Source organism: Cervus canadensis, chromosome 11 (assembly GCF_019320065.1).
Source record: "Cervus canadensis isolate Bull #8, Minnesota chromosome 11, ASM1932006v1, whole genome shotgun sequence".
NCBI classification, from domain to species: domain Eukaryota; kingdom Metazoa; phylum Chordata; class Mammalia; order Artiodactyla; family Cervidae; genus Cervus; species Cervus canadensis.
The window spans coordinates 72,957,764-72,974,490 of record NC_057396.1 but is presented as its reverse complement, the minus strand read 5'-3'; the positions used below and the strand labels follow the sequence as shown (position 1 = coordinate 72,974,490).

Genomic DNA, 16,727 nt, shown 5'->3' with positions numbered 1-16,727 from the left:
TTCAAAAAGGAAGATGATTGAGCTTTTCCATAATAAGCTTTACACACAAAAGATATACATATTTATATACCTACATTTATATTTTCTGTTTAAAGCATTTGGATAGATGATAGATACATAGATAAAAAGAGTTTGTGTATGTGCATGCAGTAACTCAGATGTGAACTTTTCTAGGTGGGTTCATTGAACTAATTATGTTTAGAATGATTAAGGTTGTCATATATGGCCTTCCCCAGTGTCTCAGGGGTAAAGAATCAGACTGAAGTGCAGGAGCTGCAGGAGACGTGGGTTTGATCCCTGGATTGGGACGATAGCTTGGAGAAGGGCATGGCAACCCATTCCAGTATTCTTGCCAGGAGAATCCCATGGATAGAGGAGCCTGGCTATCGACAATCCATAGGGCGGCGCAAGCAGACACCACTGAAGTGACTCAGCATGCACACACCAGGTTGTCACATATAGGCATGTTGTTGGTGCTATTCAGTCGCTCAGTTGTGTCCGACTCTTTGTGAGCCCACGGACTACAGCACGCCAGGCTTCTCTGTCCTTCACCATCCCCCAGAGCTTGTTCAAACTCATGTCCATAGAATTGGTGATGCCATCCAACCATCTTGAACTCTGTCGTCCCCTTGTCCTCCTGCCTTCAGTCTTTCCCAGCATCAGGGTCTTTTCTAAAGAGTCGGCTCTTTGCATCATGTGGTCAAAGTATTGGAGCTTTAGCTTCAGCATCAGTCCCTCCAATGAATATTCAGGATTGATTTCCTTTAGGATGGACTGGTTTGATCTTCTTGCAGTCCAAGGTACTTTCAAGAGTCTTCTCCAACACCACAGTTTAAAAGCATCAATTTTTTGCCACTCAGCCTTCCTTATAAAACGTGTCTTTGAGGGTCATTATTCTGTGATAGCCAACATACTTGACAAAACAGAGAATCAATTAATAACTGCCTCATATATTGGATTTCCATACTGAAAGTATATGTAAACATTAGCAAACCACTGAATATCTAAAAGAAATGGAGTAGCCATCATAGTCAACCAAAGAGTCCGAAATGAAGTACTTGGATGCAATCTCAAAAATGACATAATTATCTCTGTTCATTTCCAAAGCAAACCATTCAATATCATGGTAATCCAAGTCTATGCCCCAACCAGTAATGCTGAAGAAGCTGAAGTTGAATGGTTCTATGAAGAACTACAAGACCTTCTAGAACTAACATCCCAAAAAAGATGTCCTTTTCATTATAAGGGACTGGAATGCAAAAGTAGGAAGTCAAGAAACACCTGAAGAAACAGGCAAATTTGACCTTGGAGTACAGAATGAAGCAGGGCAAAGGCTAATAGAGTTCTTCCAAGAGAACACACTGGTCATAGCAAACACCCTCTTCCAACAACACAAGAGAAGACTCTACACATGGAAATCACCAGATGGTCGACACCAAAATCAGATTGATTATATTCTTTGCAGCCAAAGATGGAGAAGCTCTATACAGTCAGCAAAAACAAGACCGGGAGCTGACTGTGGCTCAGATCATGAACTCCTTATTGCTAAATTCAGACTTAAATAAAAGAAAATAGAGAAAACCACTAGACCATTCAGGTATGACCTAAATCAAATCCCTTATGACTATACAGTGGAAGTAAGAAATAGATTTAAGGGACTAGATCTGATAGACAGAGTGCCTGATGAACTATGGATGGAGGTTCATGACATTGTATAGGAGACAGGGATCAAGACCATCCCCAAGAAAAAGAAATGCAAAAAAGCAAAATGGCTCACTGAGGAGGCCCTACAAATAGCTGTGAAAAGAAGAGAAGCCAAAAGCAAAAGACAAAAGGAAAGGTATACGCATCTGAATGCAGAGTTCCAAAGAATAGCAAGGAGACATAAGAAAGCCTTTCTCAGAGACCAATGCAAAGAAATGGAGGAAAACAATAGAATGGGAAAGACTAGAGATCTCTTCAAGAAAATTAGAGATATATTTTCTTAAAAATATATTTAATGTTAATGAAAAATATATTTCACTACACTTTCACAGGTCTTATTAGTAATAGGTTTTGTTTCTAGAGGGAATTGGAAAAATAAGAGGACATAGAATCCCGTTTATACATAAAGAAACAAAAGTCAAAAAGTGAAATAATGGTACTTCGGATTGAAACATTCCCACAGATGAAATATGAAGAGATGGAAGCAGAAGACAACGTATCCACAGTTATACAATTTGTTCTCCTGGGGTTTTCTGACCTTCTTAACCTCCAAGGGTTACTATTTGGGGTGTTCTCCATCATTTACATCATTATCTTAACTGGAAATAGCCTCTTTATAATAATAACTTGCCTTGACCCTGCACTGCACAAACCCATGTATTTTTCCCTGGCAAATTTTTCCTCCTTGGGAATCTGTTACGTGTCCATCACTCTCCCTAGGATCCTGGTGAACCTTTGGACTCAAGACAGGAGCATTTCTGTGCTGGCCTGTGCTGCCCAAATGTGCTTCTTCCTTATCCTCGGAACCACTGAGTGCTTCCTCCTGGCGGTGATGACCTATGACCGCTGTGTGACCATCTGTGACCCCCTGCACTATCCCCTGGTCATGACCCCAAAGATGTGCCTCCAGCTGGCTGTGGGCTCCGGGGCCAGTGGAATCCCAGTGCAGATAGGGCAAACGTGTTGGATCTTCACTCTGTGTTTCTGTCATTCTAACCAGATCAACCACTTCTTCTGTGACGTGCCCCCCATTCTGAAGCTGGCCTGCGGACACACTTTTGCACGTGAGCTGTCGGTCTATGTAGTAGTTCCGCTGGTTGCTGCAGTGCCTTTTACGTTAATACTTGCCTCTTACAGTAAAATCATCGCACCGTTCTGAGGTTGCCAACAGCCAGAAGAGACAAAACCTTCTCCACGTGTTCTTCTCGCCTGTTGGCAGTGCTTTTATTCTTTGTATCTGCTGCCGTTACCTACTTAAGGCCCAAATCCATTCACTCTGCAGGAGGTGACAGACTGCTCTCCTTGTTCGACACCATAGTGACTCTGCTGTTAAATCCCATGATATACAGCCTTCAGAGCAAAGATGTGATTGCAGTATTGAGACAATTGTTACTTAAAATATAGATTGAAGGCAGGAGGAGATGGGGACCACAGAGGACAAGATAGTGGAGTGGCATCACTGACTCAATGGACAACAGCTTGAGCAAACTCTAGGAGACAGTGAAGGACAGGGAAGCCTGGCATGCTGCAGTCCATGGGGTTGCAAAGAGTTGGACTTCACTGAATGACTGAAAACAATAAAAGTATAGTGTAATGAGTATACTTATAAATGTTTTAACTCTTTGCCACACAGTTATCAGAGAATGGTTTTAAATATTTTCCCCTTAAAAACTTAACCATTTCTAGCTTATAAGATACTTTAGATAGTTTAAAATAATCCACCGTTGACTGTGCTTAAATATTTTTTGGGCTTCCCTGGTGGCTCAGACAGGAAAAAATCTGCCTGCAATGCAGGAGACCTGGGTTCGATCCCTGGATTGGGAAGATCCAGGGAGGAGGGAATGGCTACCCACTCCAGTATTCTTGCCTGAAGAATCCCCACGGATGGAGGAGCATGGCAGGGTAATTAGTGAAGGGGTCTTCAATATTTCACACCTAAATAATCCTCTATTGTGAATAAAGAGTAATGTTTGTTACATACTTTATGAAAAAAACAAAAGAGAATTCAAGTTGTTAAGACTTTTGGCTTAAATATACCTTAAAACATGCAAGATTCCTTATATTTTTCCACTTTCATTTTTGGCACTTTTTGATTCAATTGCATGGAAACTGACCAGTAGCAGTTAAATAATGACTATTTGAAGGAGAAATTGAACAAGTGAATAAGCGAATGCATATTACCATGCCCTATGTCAGAGCCCTGGCAAAATCTAGAGACCTCAAAGAATCAATAGTCACTAGGAGTATGTTTATTTAGCCCACTATACCCTCATGAGGAATTACTTCAATCATCATACCAGAAGAAAATTTTTCATGCACTGAGTACTTTTCCTAACTGCACATTATAGAAGAATCTCCCTGTTTATCTCAACACTTTTACTTTGTACGTATTTCTATATTCTATGTAGCAACTTTGGCCCAAAAATAATCTGCTTTGAATTATTTCATCTTTTCATCACTGCCTTCCAAACTACCCCTATGCTATTTCATATTTTAAAAATAAAATATATGTGCTTTTAATGTGAAGAAAATGTTAGGAGTTATTTTCAAAATTACACAAAGCTTCCACAATTGCATTTACATTAGTGTGCCTTGCCTAATCCTCTATATTTTTAACCTTCTCTAAGTGATATAATATTTAAACCTTTGAACTGATATTCACCGGGAAAATAAGCACCTGTCAATATAATCATTAACAGGTATCCTCCCAATTACATTCAGATGGCATGGTGGTAAAGAATCTGCCTACCAATGCAGGAGTTGTAAGAGACAAGAGTTCGATCCCTGGGTTAGGAAGTTCCCCTGGAATAGGAAAGAGCAACTCACTCCAGTCTTCTTGCTTGTAAAATTCCATGAACAGAGGAGCCTGGTGGGCTGCAGTCTAGGCGGACACAAAGAGTCAGATACGACTGAGCGCACACACACATAAGCACAATCAGCAACTCATTTGGAGAATACGTCCGCTGGGAGTTCTTTTGACAATTATGCTCTTTTGTTGTTTTAGTTATAATTGTACACATGTGTATAAGGCAATGTTAGCTCCTGTTTTGAAGCTAGTTATGTTTCTCTTCTCAGTCCATTTGCTTGCTTTACCATCTAGGTAGTAAATATGGTGTACCAGGTTTAGTTACTTATGCATTTTATTCATAGCGTCTATATGTATATATACCTTCTAATTAAATGTTTCATATGTTTATATACTTTTATATATAGTCTGTAATGTAATCTAGGATGATGATTATTATAAAGATGACAAACATGATGATCTAGATGGAGAAAACAATAATAGTTTTGTTTCTGAAATTTAGGAAAGCAGGAATCACAGACCCATGGAAATAGTGCTGTCCCCTAAGTTCACATTACGTACCTTTTCTGCTTCAAACAATTCCCCATTTACATTGTTACATAACATTGAGCAGCACTCCCCATGCAATAGGCAGGTCATTGTTGGACCCATTTTAAATACAGCAGTGTGTACATATCACTTTTTCTTTTTAGATTCTGCAAGTAAATGATATAATATGATATTTCTCTTTCTATGTCTGACCACACTCGTTATGACAGTCTCTAGGTCCATCCATGTTGTTGCAAATGGAATCATTTTACTCTTTTCAACAGCTGAATAATAAACTGAGGAAAATTCTGAAAGAGATGGGAATATCAGACCACCTGACCTGCCTCTTGAGAAATCTGTATGCAGGTCAAGAAGCAACAGTTAGAACTGGCCATGGAACAACAGACCGGTTCCAAATAGGAAAAGGAGTGTGTATATTGTCACCCTGCTTATTTAACTTATGCAATGTACATCATGAGAAACGCAGGCTGGAGGAAGCACAAGCTGGAATCAAGATTGCTGGGAGAAATATCAATAACCTCAGGTATGCAGATGACACCACCCTTATGGCAGAAAGTGAATAAGAACTCAAGAATCTTCCCAACCCAGGGATTGAACCCAGGTCTCCCACACTTCAGGGAGATTCTTAACCAGCTGAGCCACAAAGGTAGCCAAAGAATATTGAAGTGGGTAGCCTATCCCTTCTCCAGGAGTCTTCCTGACCGAGGAAGGGAACTGAGGTCTCCTGCATTGCAGGCGGATTCTTTACCAACTGAACTATTAGGGAAGCCCAAATAGAAAATACAAGCTAAAAGGGAAAACATTTGAAAGTTGCATATATCAAATAAGAAATATATAGAAAGATTATACAAATAACTCTCAAAGCCAACAGGAAGAAAAGAAGCAATCTAACATCAGATGTATGAGTTTTTTTTTTTCTTCATTGGTATTCAATATTGTGCTAGTTTCTGCGGTATAATAAAGTGAATTAGCTATATGTATACATATGTCCCCTCCCTCTGAGCCCTGACACCCCATCATCTAGGTCACCACAGAGCAATGAGTTGAGCTCCCTGTGCTTTAAAGCAGGTTCCCACTAGCTCTCTGGCCATCATCAAAAAATCTACAAACAAGAAACGCTAGAGAGGGTATAAAGAAAAAGGAACCCTATTGCACTGTTGGTGGGAACTTAAATTGACACAGCCACTGTGCAGACCAGTATGGAGGTTCCTTAAGAAACTAATATAGAACTGCCATTGACCCAAGAATCCCACTACTGGGCATATACCCTGAGAAAACCATAATTCAAAAAGACACATGCACCCCAATGCTCATTGCAGCATTATTTACAATAGCCAGGACATGGAAGTAATCTAAATGTCCACTAAATGTACAAAACTCTTAAATAGATATTTTACTAAAGTGGATAGAAGAAGTCAAATAATCACATAAAGGATAGTTACTGCCATTAGTCATTATCAAAATGCAAATAAAAACAAAACTGAGATTATGCTATGCATGTATTTCAATTGTTAGAATTAAGATAAAACAAATTACAAAATAATATAATTCAAAATTGGTGTGTACATATATAACACTTAAATAGCTTTTAATGCATGAGCATCAAATTTCTAAACTATGTCTTATTAATCTTCATAAGAGTATAAATCTATTCCTACTTCCTATAGTTAAATCTAATATCTTTCTCCATTGTATTTTGTGAGTTTGTGTCTGTGAGTTTGTTTGTAGGGCGTGGTACAGAAAATACTGTTCTATTACCTGGTAGTCTCTGTACTGAGAGTTGCCACAATTAACTTGAGGGCATCCTTGGCTGGGGAGACAATATAGTAACTTCTTGGAGTTTTAGTTTGTGACAAGTGAGGGCAGCTGGTAGAAATGGGAGTCTGGGCTGGACAGATGGCAGCTCAGCTAGAAGTATTCGCATCCTCTCTCCCAGTTCAGTGTGAAATTGTGACTAACGCTGATGTGAGGGATCATGCCTGGAAGTTCAGGATTCTGGTTCCAGTTTGCACACCTAAAAAGGAGTGAGCGAGCATTCCTTTGTATCCACCTGTCGTCCGGGAGGCCCTGAGGACTACCTGACCCATGTGGACCTAGAGATGGAAGGTCTGTATTGAAGACGACACAGCTGCCCCGACGGTCCTGGATTTCTTACCACAAAACAGAGAAAAGCAAACTCCCTGTAAGGCAGTGTATATTACACCTTTTTAGACCATCTTTATTTTATAAAAGTAATATATCAGTCATCATAAATCATTGCTTTACAATGCTTCTATTTCTTAATAATTACAAAATACAGGAGGAGAGACGGAGAATTTAGAGAACGCGTGGTATAGACAGGTATGGTTTTGCTTGTTGTACCAAACTTCTTGAGTGGCATGCAGAAAGGTTTAGTTCAATTAGAAAGTAACCTGGGGAAGAAGCTGATCCCAAGAGTAAGAATAATTCCTATTTAAAGAGCACTATTAGTTATGAAGAGAGCAGATATTTTAGAGGGTGGTTAAGCCTGGTATCAAATACTTGGTGTCAAAAATTATCTAACTACCAAAAAAAAAAACACAAAACGTTCACAGTTTCTATCAGCTTTTAACTCAATAGCTCAATTAATAAAGGTAAGCATTGTATTTAACTTCAATCTAAACAGGTAAGCATGACTCATTTTTGTCCAATGTCGAATTTAGTTTTAAATGTACCTATTTATATTGTAACATCAGGCAAAAACACTCATTTCAGAAAATTTAGCAAGGAAACTTTTGTTGTTATTCTTGTTTAATTTCAAAACCCTGATTCAGATAGCCTTTTTAATTTTCTGATGCACATTATTATATTATCAAATAACAAATTACAAAAGTACTTCATAATATAGTGGGCCGCTATACCAAAGTTTACCAACGTCTGCACCACTATCATAATCATTTAAATGCTAACCTTTATTAAGTGATTGCTATGTGTTAAGTATATATTTAAGAAGTTTGCATGTATTAAACCTGGGGATATCTCATTAAAATCAATTGTATATAACTAAGGAATAACTTTATTAAAAGGATTTTGCATCCTATTAACATAAAATACTGTTTGTTAAAAATAACTTTTATGGTAACTGAATCTGACAATATGAAAGAGATTTTGGTATGTTTTCATTTTAATCTTTAGAAACTTCAAATAAGGAATTCAGTTCAGTTCAGTTCAGTTGCTCAGTTGTGACTGACTCTTTGTGAACCCATGGACTGCAGCACGCAAGGAATTAGACTTATGGAGTCACCAATTTTAAACTTTTACTTCCTATCTTCAATTTGATTTTACAAACCTGCTTTCAATAGCACCACGTACATTTTAATGATAGATGATGTACTTGCTTATTATAATCCTCACACAGTGGAAAGACCAGAAAAGCAAACATGAGTTATTTGGATAAAAACAAAAGTGACTGTAAGCTGAATAATTTAGTGGCTCTTCTTTCTGAGTGTAGCAGTAGTACTATCTAAAGGTTTCTCTAAGTTGGAAACCAACATTGCAAGATTTGAGAAGAAAAATTTTGATGAGATTGAGTTTATAAAACTAAGCATAACTTGGGTAGGATTTGAATAACTTTAGTATTTCTTAATTTAAATATGATTTTACATTGATAATTCCACTTAAGATTCATAAAATCTTGCTGCATTTGACAAAGAAAAGCAAAGTTAAGAATAAAAAAGATTTCAGTAAATTAAGAACACTGTATTTTTGATTGCAAGTTCTGTTTTTTGACTTCTTTTGGCTGTTTTTTGAACCTGAGTTTCAGTATGATTTTCAAACGTGTTACCCTGTGTGAAAAAGTGAAAGTGTTAGTCGCTCAGTTATGTCCGATTCTTTGCGACCCCATGGACCGTAACCCACCAGGCTACTCTGTTTATGGAATTCTCCAGGCAAGAATACTGGAGTGGGTAGCCATTCCCTTCTCCAGGAAATCTTCTTGACCTAGGGATATTCAAATGTACTATCCTACTTGAACAGAAAGGAATAATTTAGATAGAAGTCCAAAAAATGAGAGAAGACCTTTTATCAAAAGAAGATACAATAAAATTAACAAACAAACAAACAAAAATGACTGACAGTAGCTTCTGAAGGCAGAGGTTAACTCATCAATGTAGGGCATGGTGCATACTGGACTGAAAAGACTGAGAGCTCATTCAACAAGCAGTTTTAATCAGTATCCAAGTATTACACTCTACATTGAATTAAACGGGTGAATAAACATGGATAAAGGTGTCAGGATAAGGTAGTGAAAAAAATAGGCACTGTTTCATGGTCTTATACACATAAAATCATATCTTAATAATGTCACCTATCAGACCCCCATTTCTGATCATTTTAAAGACTCAGTTAAAGCATTTTTATATTTCTTAAAATCACATTTTCATTGGGAAAATTCTATAATAGTGAGTTAAGTTTAAATACCTTTTGATCCTTAATATATACTATATGCAAAATATAAATATATATAAGTAGCCTGAAATATTGCAGATGATAAAACAGACTCCTATTTAGCTTTCCTTTTCCTGCTGCTGCTGCTGCAGCTGCTAAGTCGCGTCAGTCGTGTCCGACCCTGTGTGACCCCAGAGATGCAGCCCACCCGGCTCCCCCGTCCCCAGGGAAAAGGAATTCCTCGGGGTGCTCACGTTTGGGATGGACTGCTCCTTCTGCCCCATGTGTGTGTCTACACGTCTGCAGCTGAAATGCTGACCCTTGTCCTCACTTAAAACTGTTAGAATACGGATATAGGTTTGTCTCTTCTTTGCAGTGGCTTTGTCTTTGTGAACTTTCAAATTAGTTAAGACATACCATGAAAGTTATGTATGATATACTGAAAACAATGATGTAATTTGTAACTTCTACAAGAGTGGGTGAAAAGAGTATAATTTCTAGACACACACACACTCTACAGAAGGTACACTTGAATTGTACTGGTCTAAAAAGATTGATGATTCTTTCAACAAGCAATTTTAATCAGTATACAAGTACTACAGTCTACACTGAATTAAATAAGTAAATAAAACAGGAGGGTACAGGAGCTTGTTCTGAATTTGGGGTACAAATCCTCACTTACATCTTGGGACTATTGTAAAGAAACAATCAAGTTGATTCATTTTAATTTATTCAATAAATTAAGAAATTGCTTTTGTGAGAAAATATACTGTATACTCCATAGAAAGATGTATAGAATATCACAAGAAGCTTAAGATATAGCTATAGCAAAGGACAAGTACTTAACAAAGATGGGAAACCTCAACTCAACATATTCACATTCACATAAAAAACATACACAAAAACGCAAAAAAAAAAGAAACAAAAACCCATAAGAATTAATGAATTACACGGGGCCAGCAGAACAACAGTATCCAGGATGTGAGTAATTTAGGAAGATCTCAGAGATGAACTGTGGCTGATGTTTCTTTCATGCAGTAAGTGTGTGAGAGGTGAGCATTCTAGTTAGAACCCCTAGCTGGAACATAAGTGCCAGATGTACCTACTTCTTCTCTCTTGGGTGTTCCTGGACAGAAAGATCAGCTTAATGATTCTTTTCTCCAAGTAGGAAAATCTGAATTAAAAATTATGACTACTGGAACTTCCCTGGTAGTCCAGTGGTTAAGTCTCCCTGATTCCACTGCAAGGGTCCAGATCTGATCCCTAGTCTGGGAACTAGGATCCTACATGCCATGTGGCCAAACTAAAACAAATACATGAATAAAAAGAGAAATTAGATATTAAAAAAAAATCTATGACTGTTGCTTTCATAGACGTTACATTGAAGTACACTCTTTTAAAAGATAAATCGTATCCCATAATACTCAATGGTCAGCTCATTAATTTGGTTTTATAGTAAATGAGCTGAATATGTGTAATGTCAAAGACAAACAAGATTTAGAAATACCACTGGAAGATCATCATTTTAAAAATTAACTATCTTTATCCCCAAAACAATTTTAAGTGGCTTACAAAATATTTACAGGAATAATATTAATTTTGAATTGATAATAATGGAAAACAGAATAGAGAGGTAAAAATAGCATGTCAGTTGAAAACACGAAATCATTGTTACAACTGAACATAATTTTCAATTTGAATTTTTAAATGTTTAGATGAATAGCAAAACTGCAATCACACATCTTCAGAATCAAAGCAATAAAATAATATATGGTAGAGAAAACAGAGACTGAAGTTTTTTCTTTCAGATAGGTTTAATGATAAATAAAGGTAGGGAGGCGGGAGGGGGGATCGGGATGGGGAACACATGTAAATCTATGGCTGATTCATGTCAATGTATGGCAAAAACCACTACAATATTGTTAAGTAATTAGCCTCCAACTAATAAAAATAAATGGAAAAAAAAAAAAAGGTATACTTCTCTGTACTTCTAGAGCACCTGGCATTATAAGTTTGGTTTTTATAGGGAAATGAAAAGTAAGAAGACATATAATCTAGTTTATACACAAAAAACAAGAGTCAATAAAAGTGAAATGACAGTGCCTCTGATTGAATCATTCCCACAGATGAAATATGAAGAGATGGAAGCAGACGACAACATGTCCACAGTCATCCAATTTGCACTACTGGGGTTTTCTGATCTTCCAAACCTACAAGGGTTATTATTTGGGGTGTTCACCATCACTTACACCATTATTTTAATTGGAAATGGCCTCTTAATAATAATAACTTAGATTGACCCAGCTCTGCAGAAACCCATGTATTTTTTCCTGGCAAATTTTTCCTCCTTGGAAATCTGTTACGTGTCCATCACTCTCCCTAGGGTCCTGGTGAACCTCTGGACTCAGGACAGGAGCATTTCTGGGCTGGCCTGTGCTGCCCAAATGTGCTTCTTCCTTGCACTGGCAGCTACTGAGTGCTTCCTCCTGGCGGTGATGACCTATGACCGCTGTGTGGCCATCTGTGACCCCCTGCACTATCCCCTGGTCATGACCCCAAAGACGTGCCTCCAGCTGGCTGTGGGCTCCTGGGTCAGTGGAATCCCAGTGCAGATAGGGCAAACGTGTTGGATCTTCACTCTGCGTTTCTGTCATTTGAAGCAGATTAACCACTTCTTCTGTGATGGGCCCCCCATTCTGAAGCTGGCCTCCGGGGTCACTTCTGTGCAAGAGCTGGCAGCCTATGCAGTAGCTCTGTTGTTTGTTGGCGTACCTTTTATGTTGATCCTTGCCTCTTATATCAAAATCATCTGCACCGTTCTGAGGCTGCCAACAGCCAGAGGGCGAGCCAAAGCCTTCTCCACGTGTTCTTCTCACCTGTTGGTTGTGCTTTTATTCTTTGGATCTGCTGCCATTGCCTATTTAAGGCCCAAATCCAGACACACTGCAGGAACGGACAGGCTGCTCTCTCTCTTCTACACCGCAGTGACTCCTCTGTTCAATCCCGTGATATACAGCCTTCGGAACAAGGATGTGATTGCCGCACTGAGAAAATTATTACTGGAAAAAGTAGTGTGATGAGTTTATTTTAAAATGCTTTAAATACTGGCCACAGGGTTATCAGAGAAAATTTTAAAAAAATCTCTACATTTCCCAGTTTAGAAGTTAACCATTTCTTTTTATACTGTAGTTTTCAATTCAGTTCAGTTCAGTCACGCAGTCATGTCCAACTCTTTGCGACCTCATGGACTGCAGCATGCCAGGCCTCCCTGTCCATCACCAACTCCCAGAGTTTACTCAAACTCATGTCCATTGAGTCGGCGGTGCCATCCAACCATCTCATCCTCTGTCATCCCCTTCTCCTGCCTTCAATCTTTCCCAGCATCAGGGTTTTTTCCTATGAGTCAGTTCTTCACATCAGGTGGCCAAAGTATTGGAGTTTCAGCTTCATCATCAGTCCTTCCAATGAATATTCAGGACAGATTTCCTTTAGGAAGGACTGGTTGGATTTCCTTGCAGTCCAAGGGACTCTCAAGAGTCTTCTCCAGCACCACACAGATCAGCCATGATTATTCCTATATCCCTCCCCCACACCATCCCTCCAGGTCATCACCTGAGACTGGGCTCCCTGCGCTACACAGCAACTTCCCACCATCTCACTCCTGATCGTGTAAATATGTTGATGCTACTGTTCCATTCATCTCACTCTCTCCCGCCGCCACTGTGTAAGTCCATTCCCTACATCTGTGTCTCCATTCCTTTCCTGCAAAGGTTCATCAGTATCATTTTTTTTAGATTACATATATGTGTATTAATTACTAAAGAAGGTTTTACAAAATCGTGAAACACTGCTCTCCCAGAAGTTCGATCACTGGTTTTCAATCTTCTCTACCAGACATAAAGCAAGTCATTTAGCTATTATTTTTTCCTTTCATTCTTTTAAAAAACAAAATTAAAATGAGTTATGAAGCTTATTTAAAAGCACATGGCTAGCTACACCATCCCACCAGAAGTATTGCTGTGTGAAATTAAAAAAAAAAAAAAACAACACTGTGTTTTACTGCACAGGCTTGAATACAATTCTAAAGGAGAAAATACACATTCATGTTTCACAGTGTTTGGTGGTGGTAGATTGTACCTCTTTAGTGACTTTTCAGCTGGTGCAGAAGCTCTTTTGTGGTAGGAAATGTTGTTCAGAAGTGCAAGTTTTAATATTTTAATGTGTGTGTTATGATTGAGCACTTCAATGTTTAAAGAGTGCTTTCCTCTGCTATGTATGTATTCGACACACCTTAATCTGATATATGAACTTCTGTGAATATAATCAGCTGTGACTACAAACACATCTCATTAGTACTTTGCAAGAATTTAATATAATAATGGTGTCAAAGGGAGAGTACTAAAAGAGGTCTTATTTTAAAGAAAAGAATTGCATGCTTCTGTAGGTGTGGATTTCATAATTAAGAGCATTTTTTTTGCACAAATATCTACTATTTTAAAAAATGTTTTATTTTGTCATCCAGTTTGTTGCTACTTCTATACGATTTTAACATTAAAAAGCATTGTTGAACATGCAGACTTTTCAGATTTTATTTGGAATTTGGCTTACAAAGAATATGACCATGTCATCATTATTTGAAATAATGGTAAAATCAGAGTAGGGAAAACTATTTCCACAGCTTATGATTCACTTCAGTTCAGTTCAGTCGCTCAGTCATGTCTGACTCTTTGAGACCCCATGGCCTGCAGCACGCCAGGCCTCCCTGTCCATCACCAACTCCCAGAGTTTACCCAAACTCATGTCCATCGAGTCTATGATGCCATCCAACCATCTCATCTTCTGTCGTCCCCTTCTCCTCCTGTCTTCCATCTTTCCCAGCATCAGGGTCTTCTCCAATGAGTCAGTTCTTCGCATCAGGTGGCCAAAGTATTGGAATTTCAGCTTCAGCATCAGTCCTTCCAATGAATATTCAGGACTGATCTCCTTCAGGATGGACTGGTTGGATCTCCTTGCAGTCCAAGGGGCTCTCAAGTCTTCTCCAATACCACAGTTCAAAAGCATCAATTCTTCAGTGCTCAGCTTTCTTTATGGTCCAATTCTGACATCCATACATGACCACTGGAAAAACCATAGCTTTGACTAGACAGAGCTTTGTCAGCAAAGTAGTGTCTCTGCTTTTTAATATGCTGTCTAGGTTGGTCATAACTTTTCTTCCAAGGAGCAAGTGTCTTAATTTCATCACTTCTAATTTCATCACTAACTTTCCTTCTTTCCATAGCACATCCCTCTTACACATCACTGATGACTGATGGAAAATATCTGTAATGTCAGCTGTTACTTCTCATCTTTCATTTCTAATTTTATTGACTTGAGTCTTCTCTTTGCTTTTCTTGGTGAGTCTGACTGAACGTTCATCAACTTCATATTCTTAAAGAGCCGGCTTTTAGTTTCACTGACCTTTGCTATTATTTTCTTTATATTTATCATTTATTTATGCTCTGATCTTTATGTTTTGGTTCCTTCTATTAACTTCGGGTTTTGTTTATTCTTTCTCTAGTTGCTTTAGGTGTAATGTAAGGTTGTTGATTTGTGATTTTTCCTGTTTCCTGGGGTAAGATTGTACTGTCATAAGCTTCCTTCTTAGAACTGCTTTTACTGAGCACCTTAGGTTGTCGTCTTCGTGTTTTTATTGTCATTTGTCTCTAGGTATTTTTGATTTCCTCTTTGTTTTCTTCAGTGATATTGGTTGTTTAGTCACATATAGTTTAGCCTCCATATGTTTGTGTTTTTTACAGCTTTATCTTGTAATGGATTTCTCACATTGTCATTGGAAACAGATGCTTGTTATTATTTCAATTTTTAAAAATTTACCAAGTCTTGGTTTGTGATCCATGATATGATCTATTGTGGAAAATGTTCCATGTTTACTTGAGATGAATGTGTATTCTGCTTCTTTCAGATGGAATGTCCTACAAATATCAAATCTATCTGGTCTATTGTGTCATTTAAGAATAGATTTACTAATTAATTTTCTGCCTGGGTGACCCGTCCATTGGTGTAATTTGAGTGCTAAAGTTCCCCACTATTATTTTGTTACTGCTAATTTCCCCTTTTATAGATATTAGCATTTGCCTTATATATTGAAGTGTTCCTGTGTTGAGTGCATATATATTTACAATTGTTATGTCTTCTTCATGGATTGATCTCGTGGTCATTGTATAGTGTCTTTCCTTGTCTCTTTTAACATTCTTTATTTTAAAGTCTATCTTATCTGATAAAAGTATTGCTTTTCCAACTTTCTTTTGATTTTCATTTGCATGGAATATCTTCTTACATTCCCTCATTTTCAGTCTGTATGTGTCTCTAGGTCTGAAGTGGGTTTCTTTGTGTATATCTTCTTGATGAGACTTAATTTGTTGAAATTCTTTGTTCAATTTTTATTAGATTGTTTGTTTTCTTACTGTCTGTGTGGACTCTTCATATACTTTGGCTACATGTTCTTTGTCAGATATATATATAGTTTTCAAACATTTTTCCTCAATCTTTGAATATGCATGTATTTATATATATATATATTCAAAAGCTTGCTTCTCTGATTTATTTTTGCACACTGCTCCACTTATCTCTTTCTACATAAACTGCATTTCAAAACTAGATAACTTGAGAATGACCACTGACCATGTGTGCTCAGTCATGTCTGACTCTTTGTGACCCCATGGATGGTAGCCTGCCAGGCTCCTCTGCCCAAAGTTCCCAGGTGAGAATACTGGAGTGGGTTGCCATTTTCTACTCCAGGGGCTCTTCTGGACCCAGGGATCAAACTCACATCTTCTGTTAGGCAAATTCTTTCCTACTGAGCCACCTGGGAAACCCTTGAATATACATGCATTTATATATCTTCAAATGCTTGTTTCTCCGATATATTTTTGCACACTGTTCTAGTTATCTCTTCCTACCTAAACTGTATTTCAAAACTAAACCGCTTAAGAGAATGACCACTGACTCCTTATTTTGTTCTTTCTAGTGTTTACTGAGGTTGCATGAAATATTCAGTGGAAAGACTGGCTAGGTTTCAAGTTCTTTAATTATTGGCACTTGATGAGAATGCCTAGAAAGATGAACCCAAATTCTCCCCTTTCAGTTCATGTAATCTCAGAATGTGCCACACTGTTTAATCAGATGGCTAGTTGTAATAGTAATTCATGGCTTTCACATATTGTCTTCTTCAAGACAAGACCCAGAGTGACTTACAATATTTCTGCTA

General features: G+C 38.0%; 1 protein-coding gene and 2 pseudogenes across 1 annotated transcript in view; all 3 read left to right on the top strand.

The window, feature by feature from the left end:
- Positions 1 to 16,727, top strand: part of LOC122450481 (fatty acid desaturase 2-like protein FADS2B) — a 914,319-nt gene that overhangs the window by 864,595 nt on the left and 32,997 nt on the right. The window lies entirely within an intron of this gene.
- On the top strand, positions 2,147 to 3,108 carry LOC122450569 (annotated as a pseudogene).
- Positions 11,581 to 12,673, top strand: LOC122450570 (annotated as a pseudogene).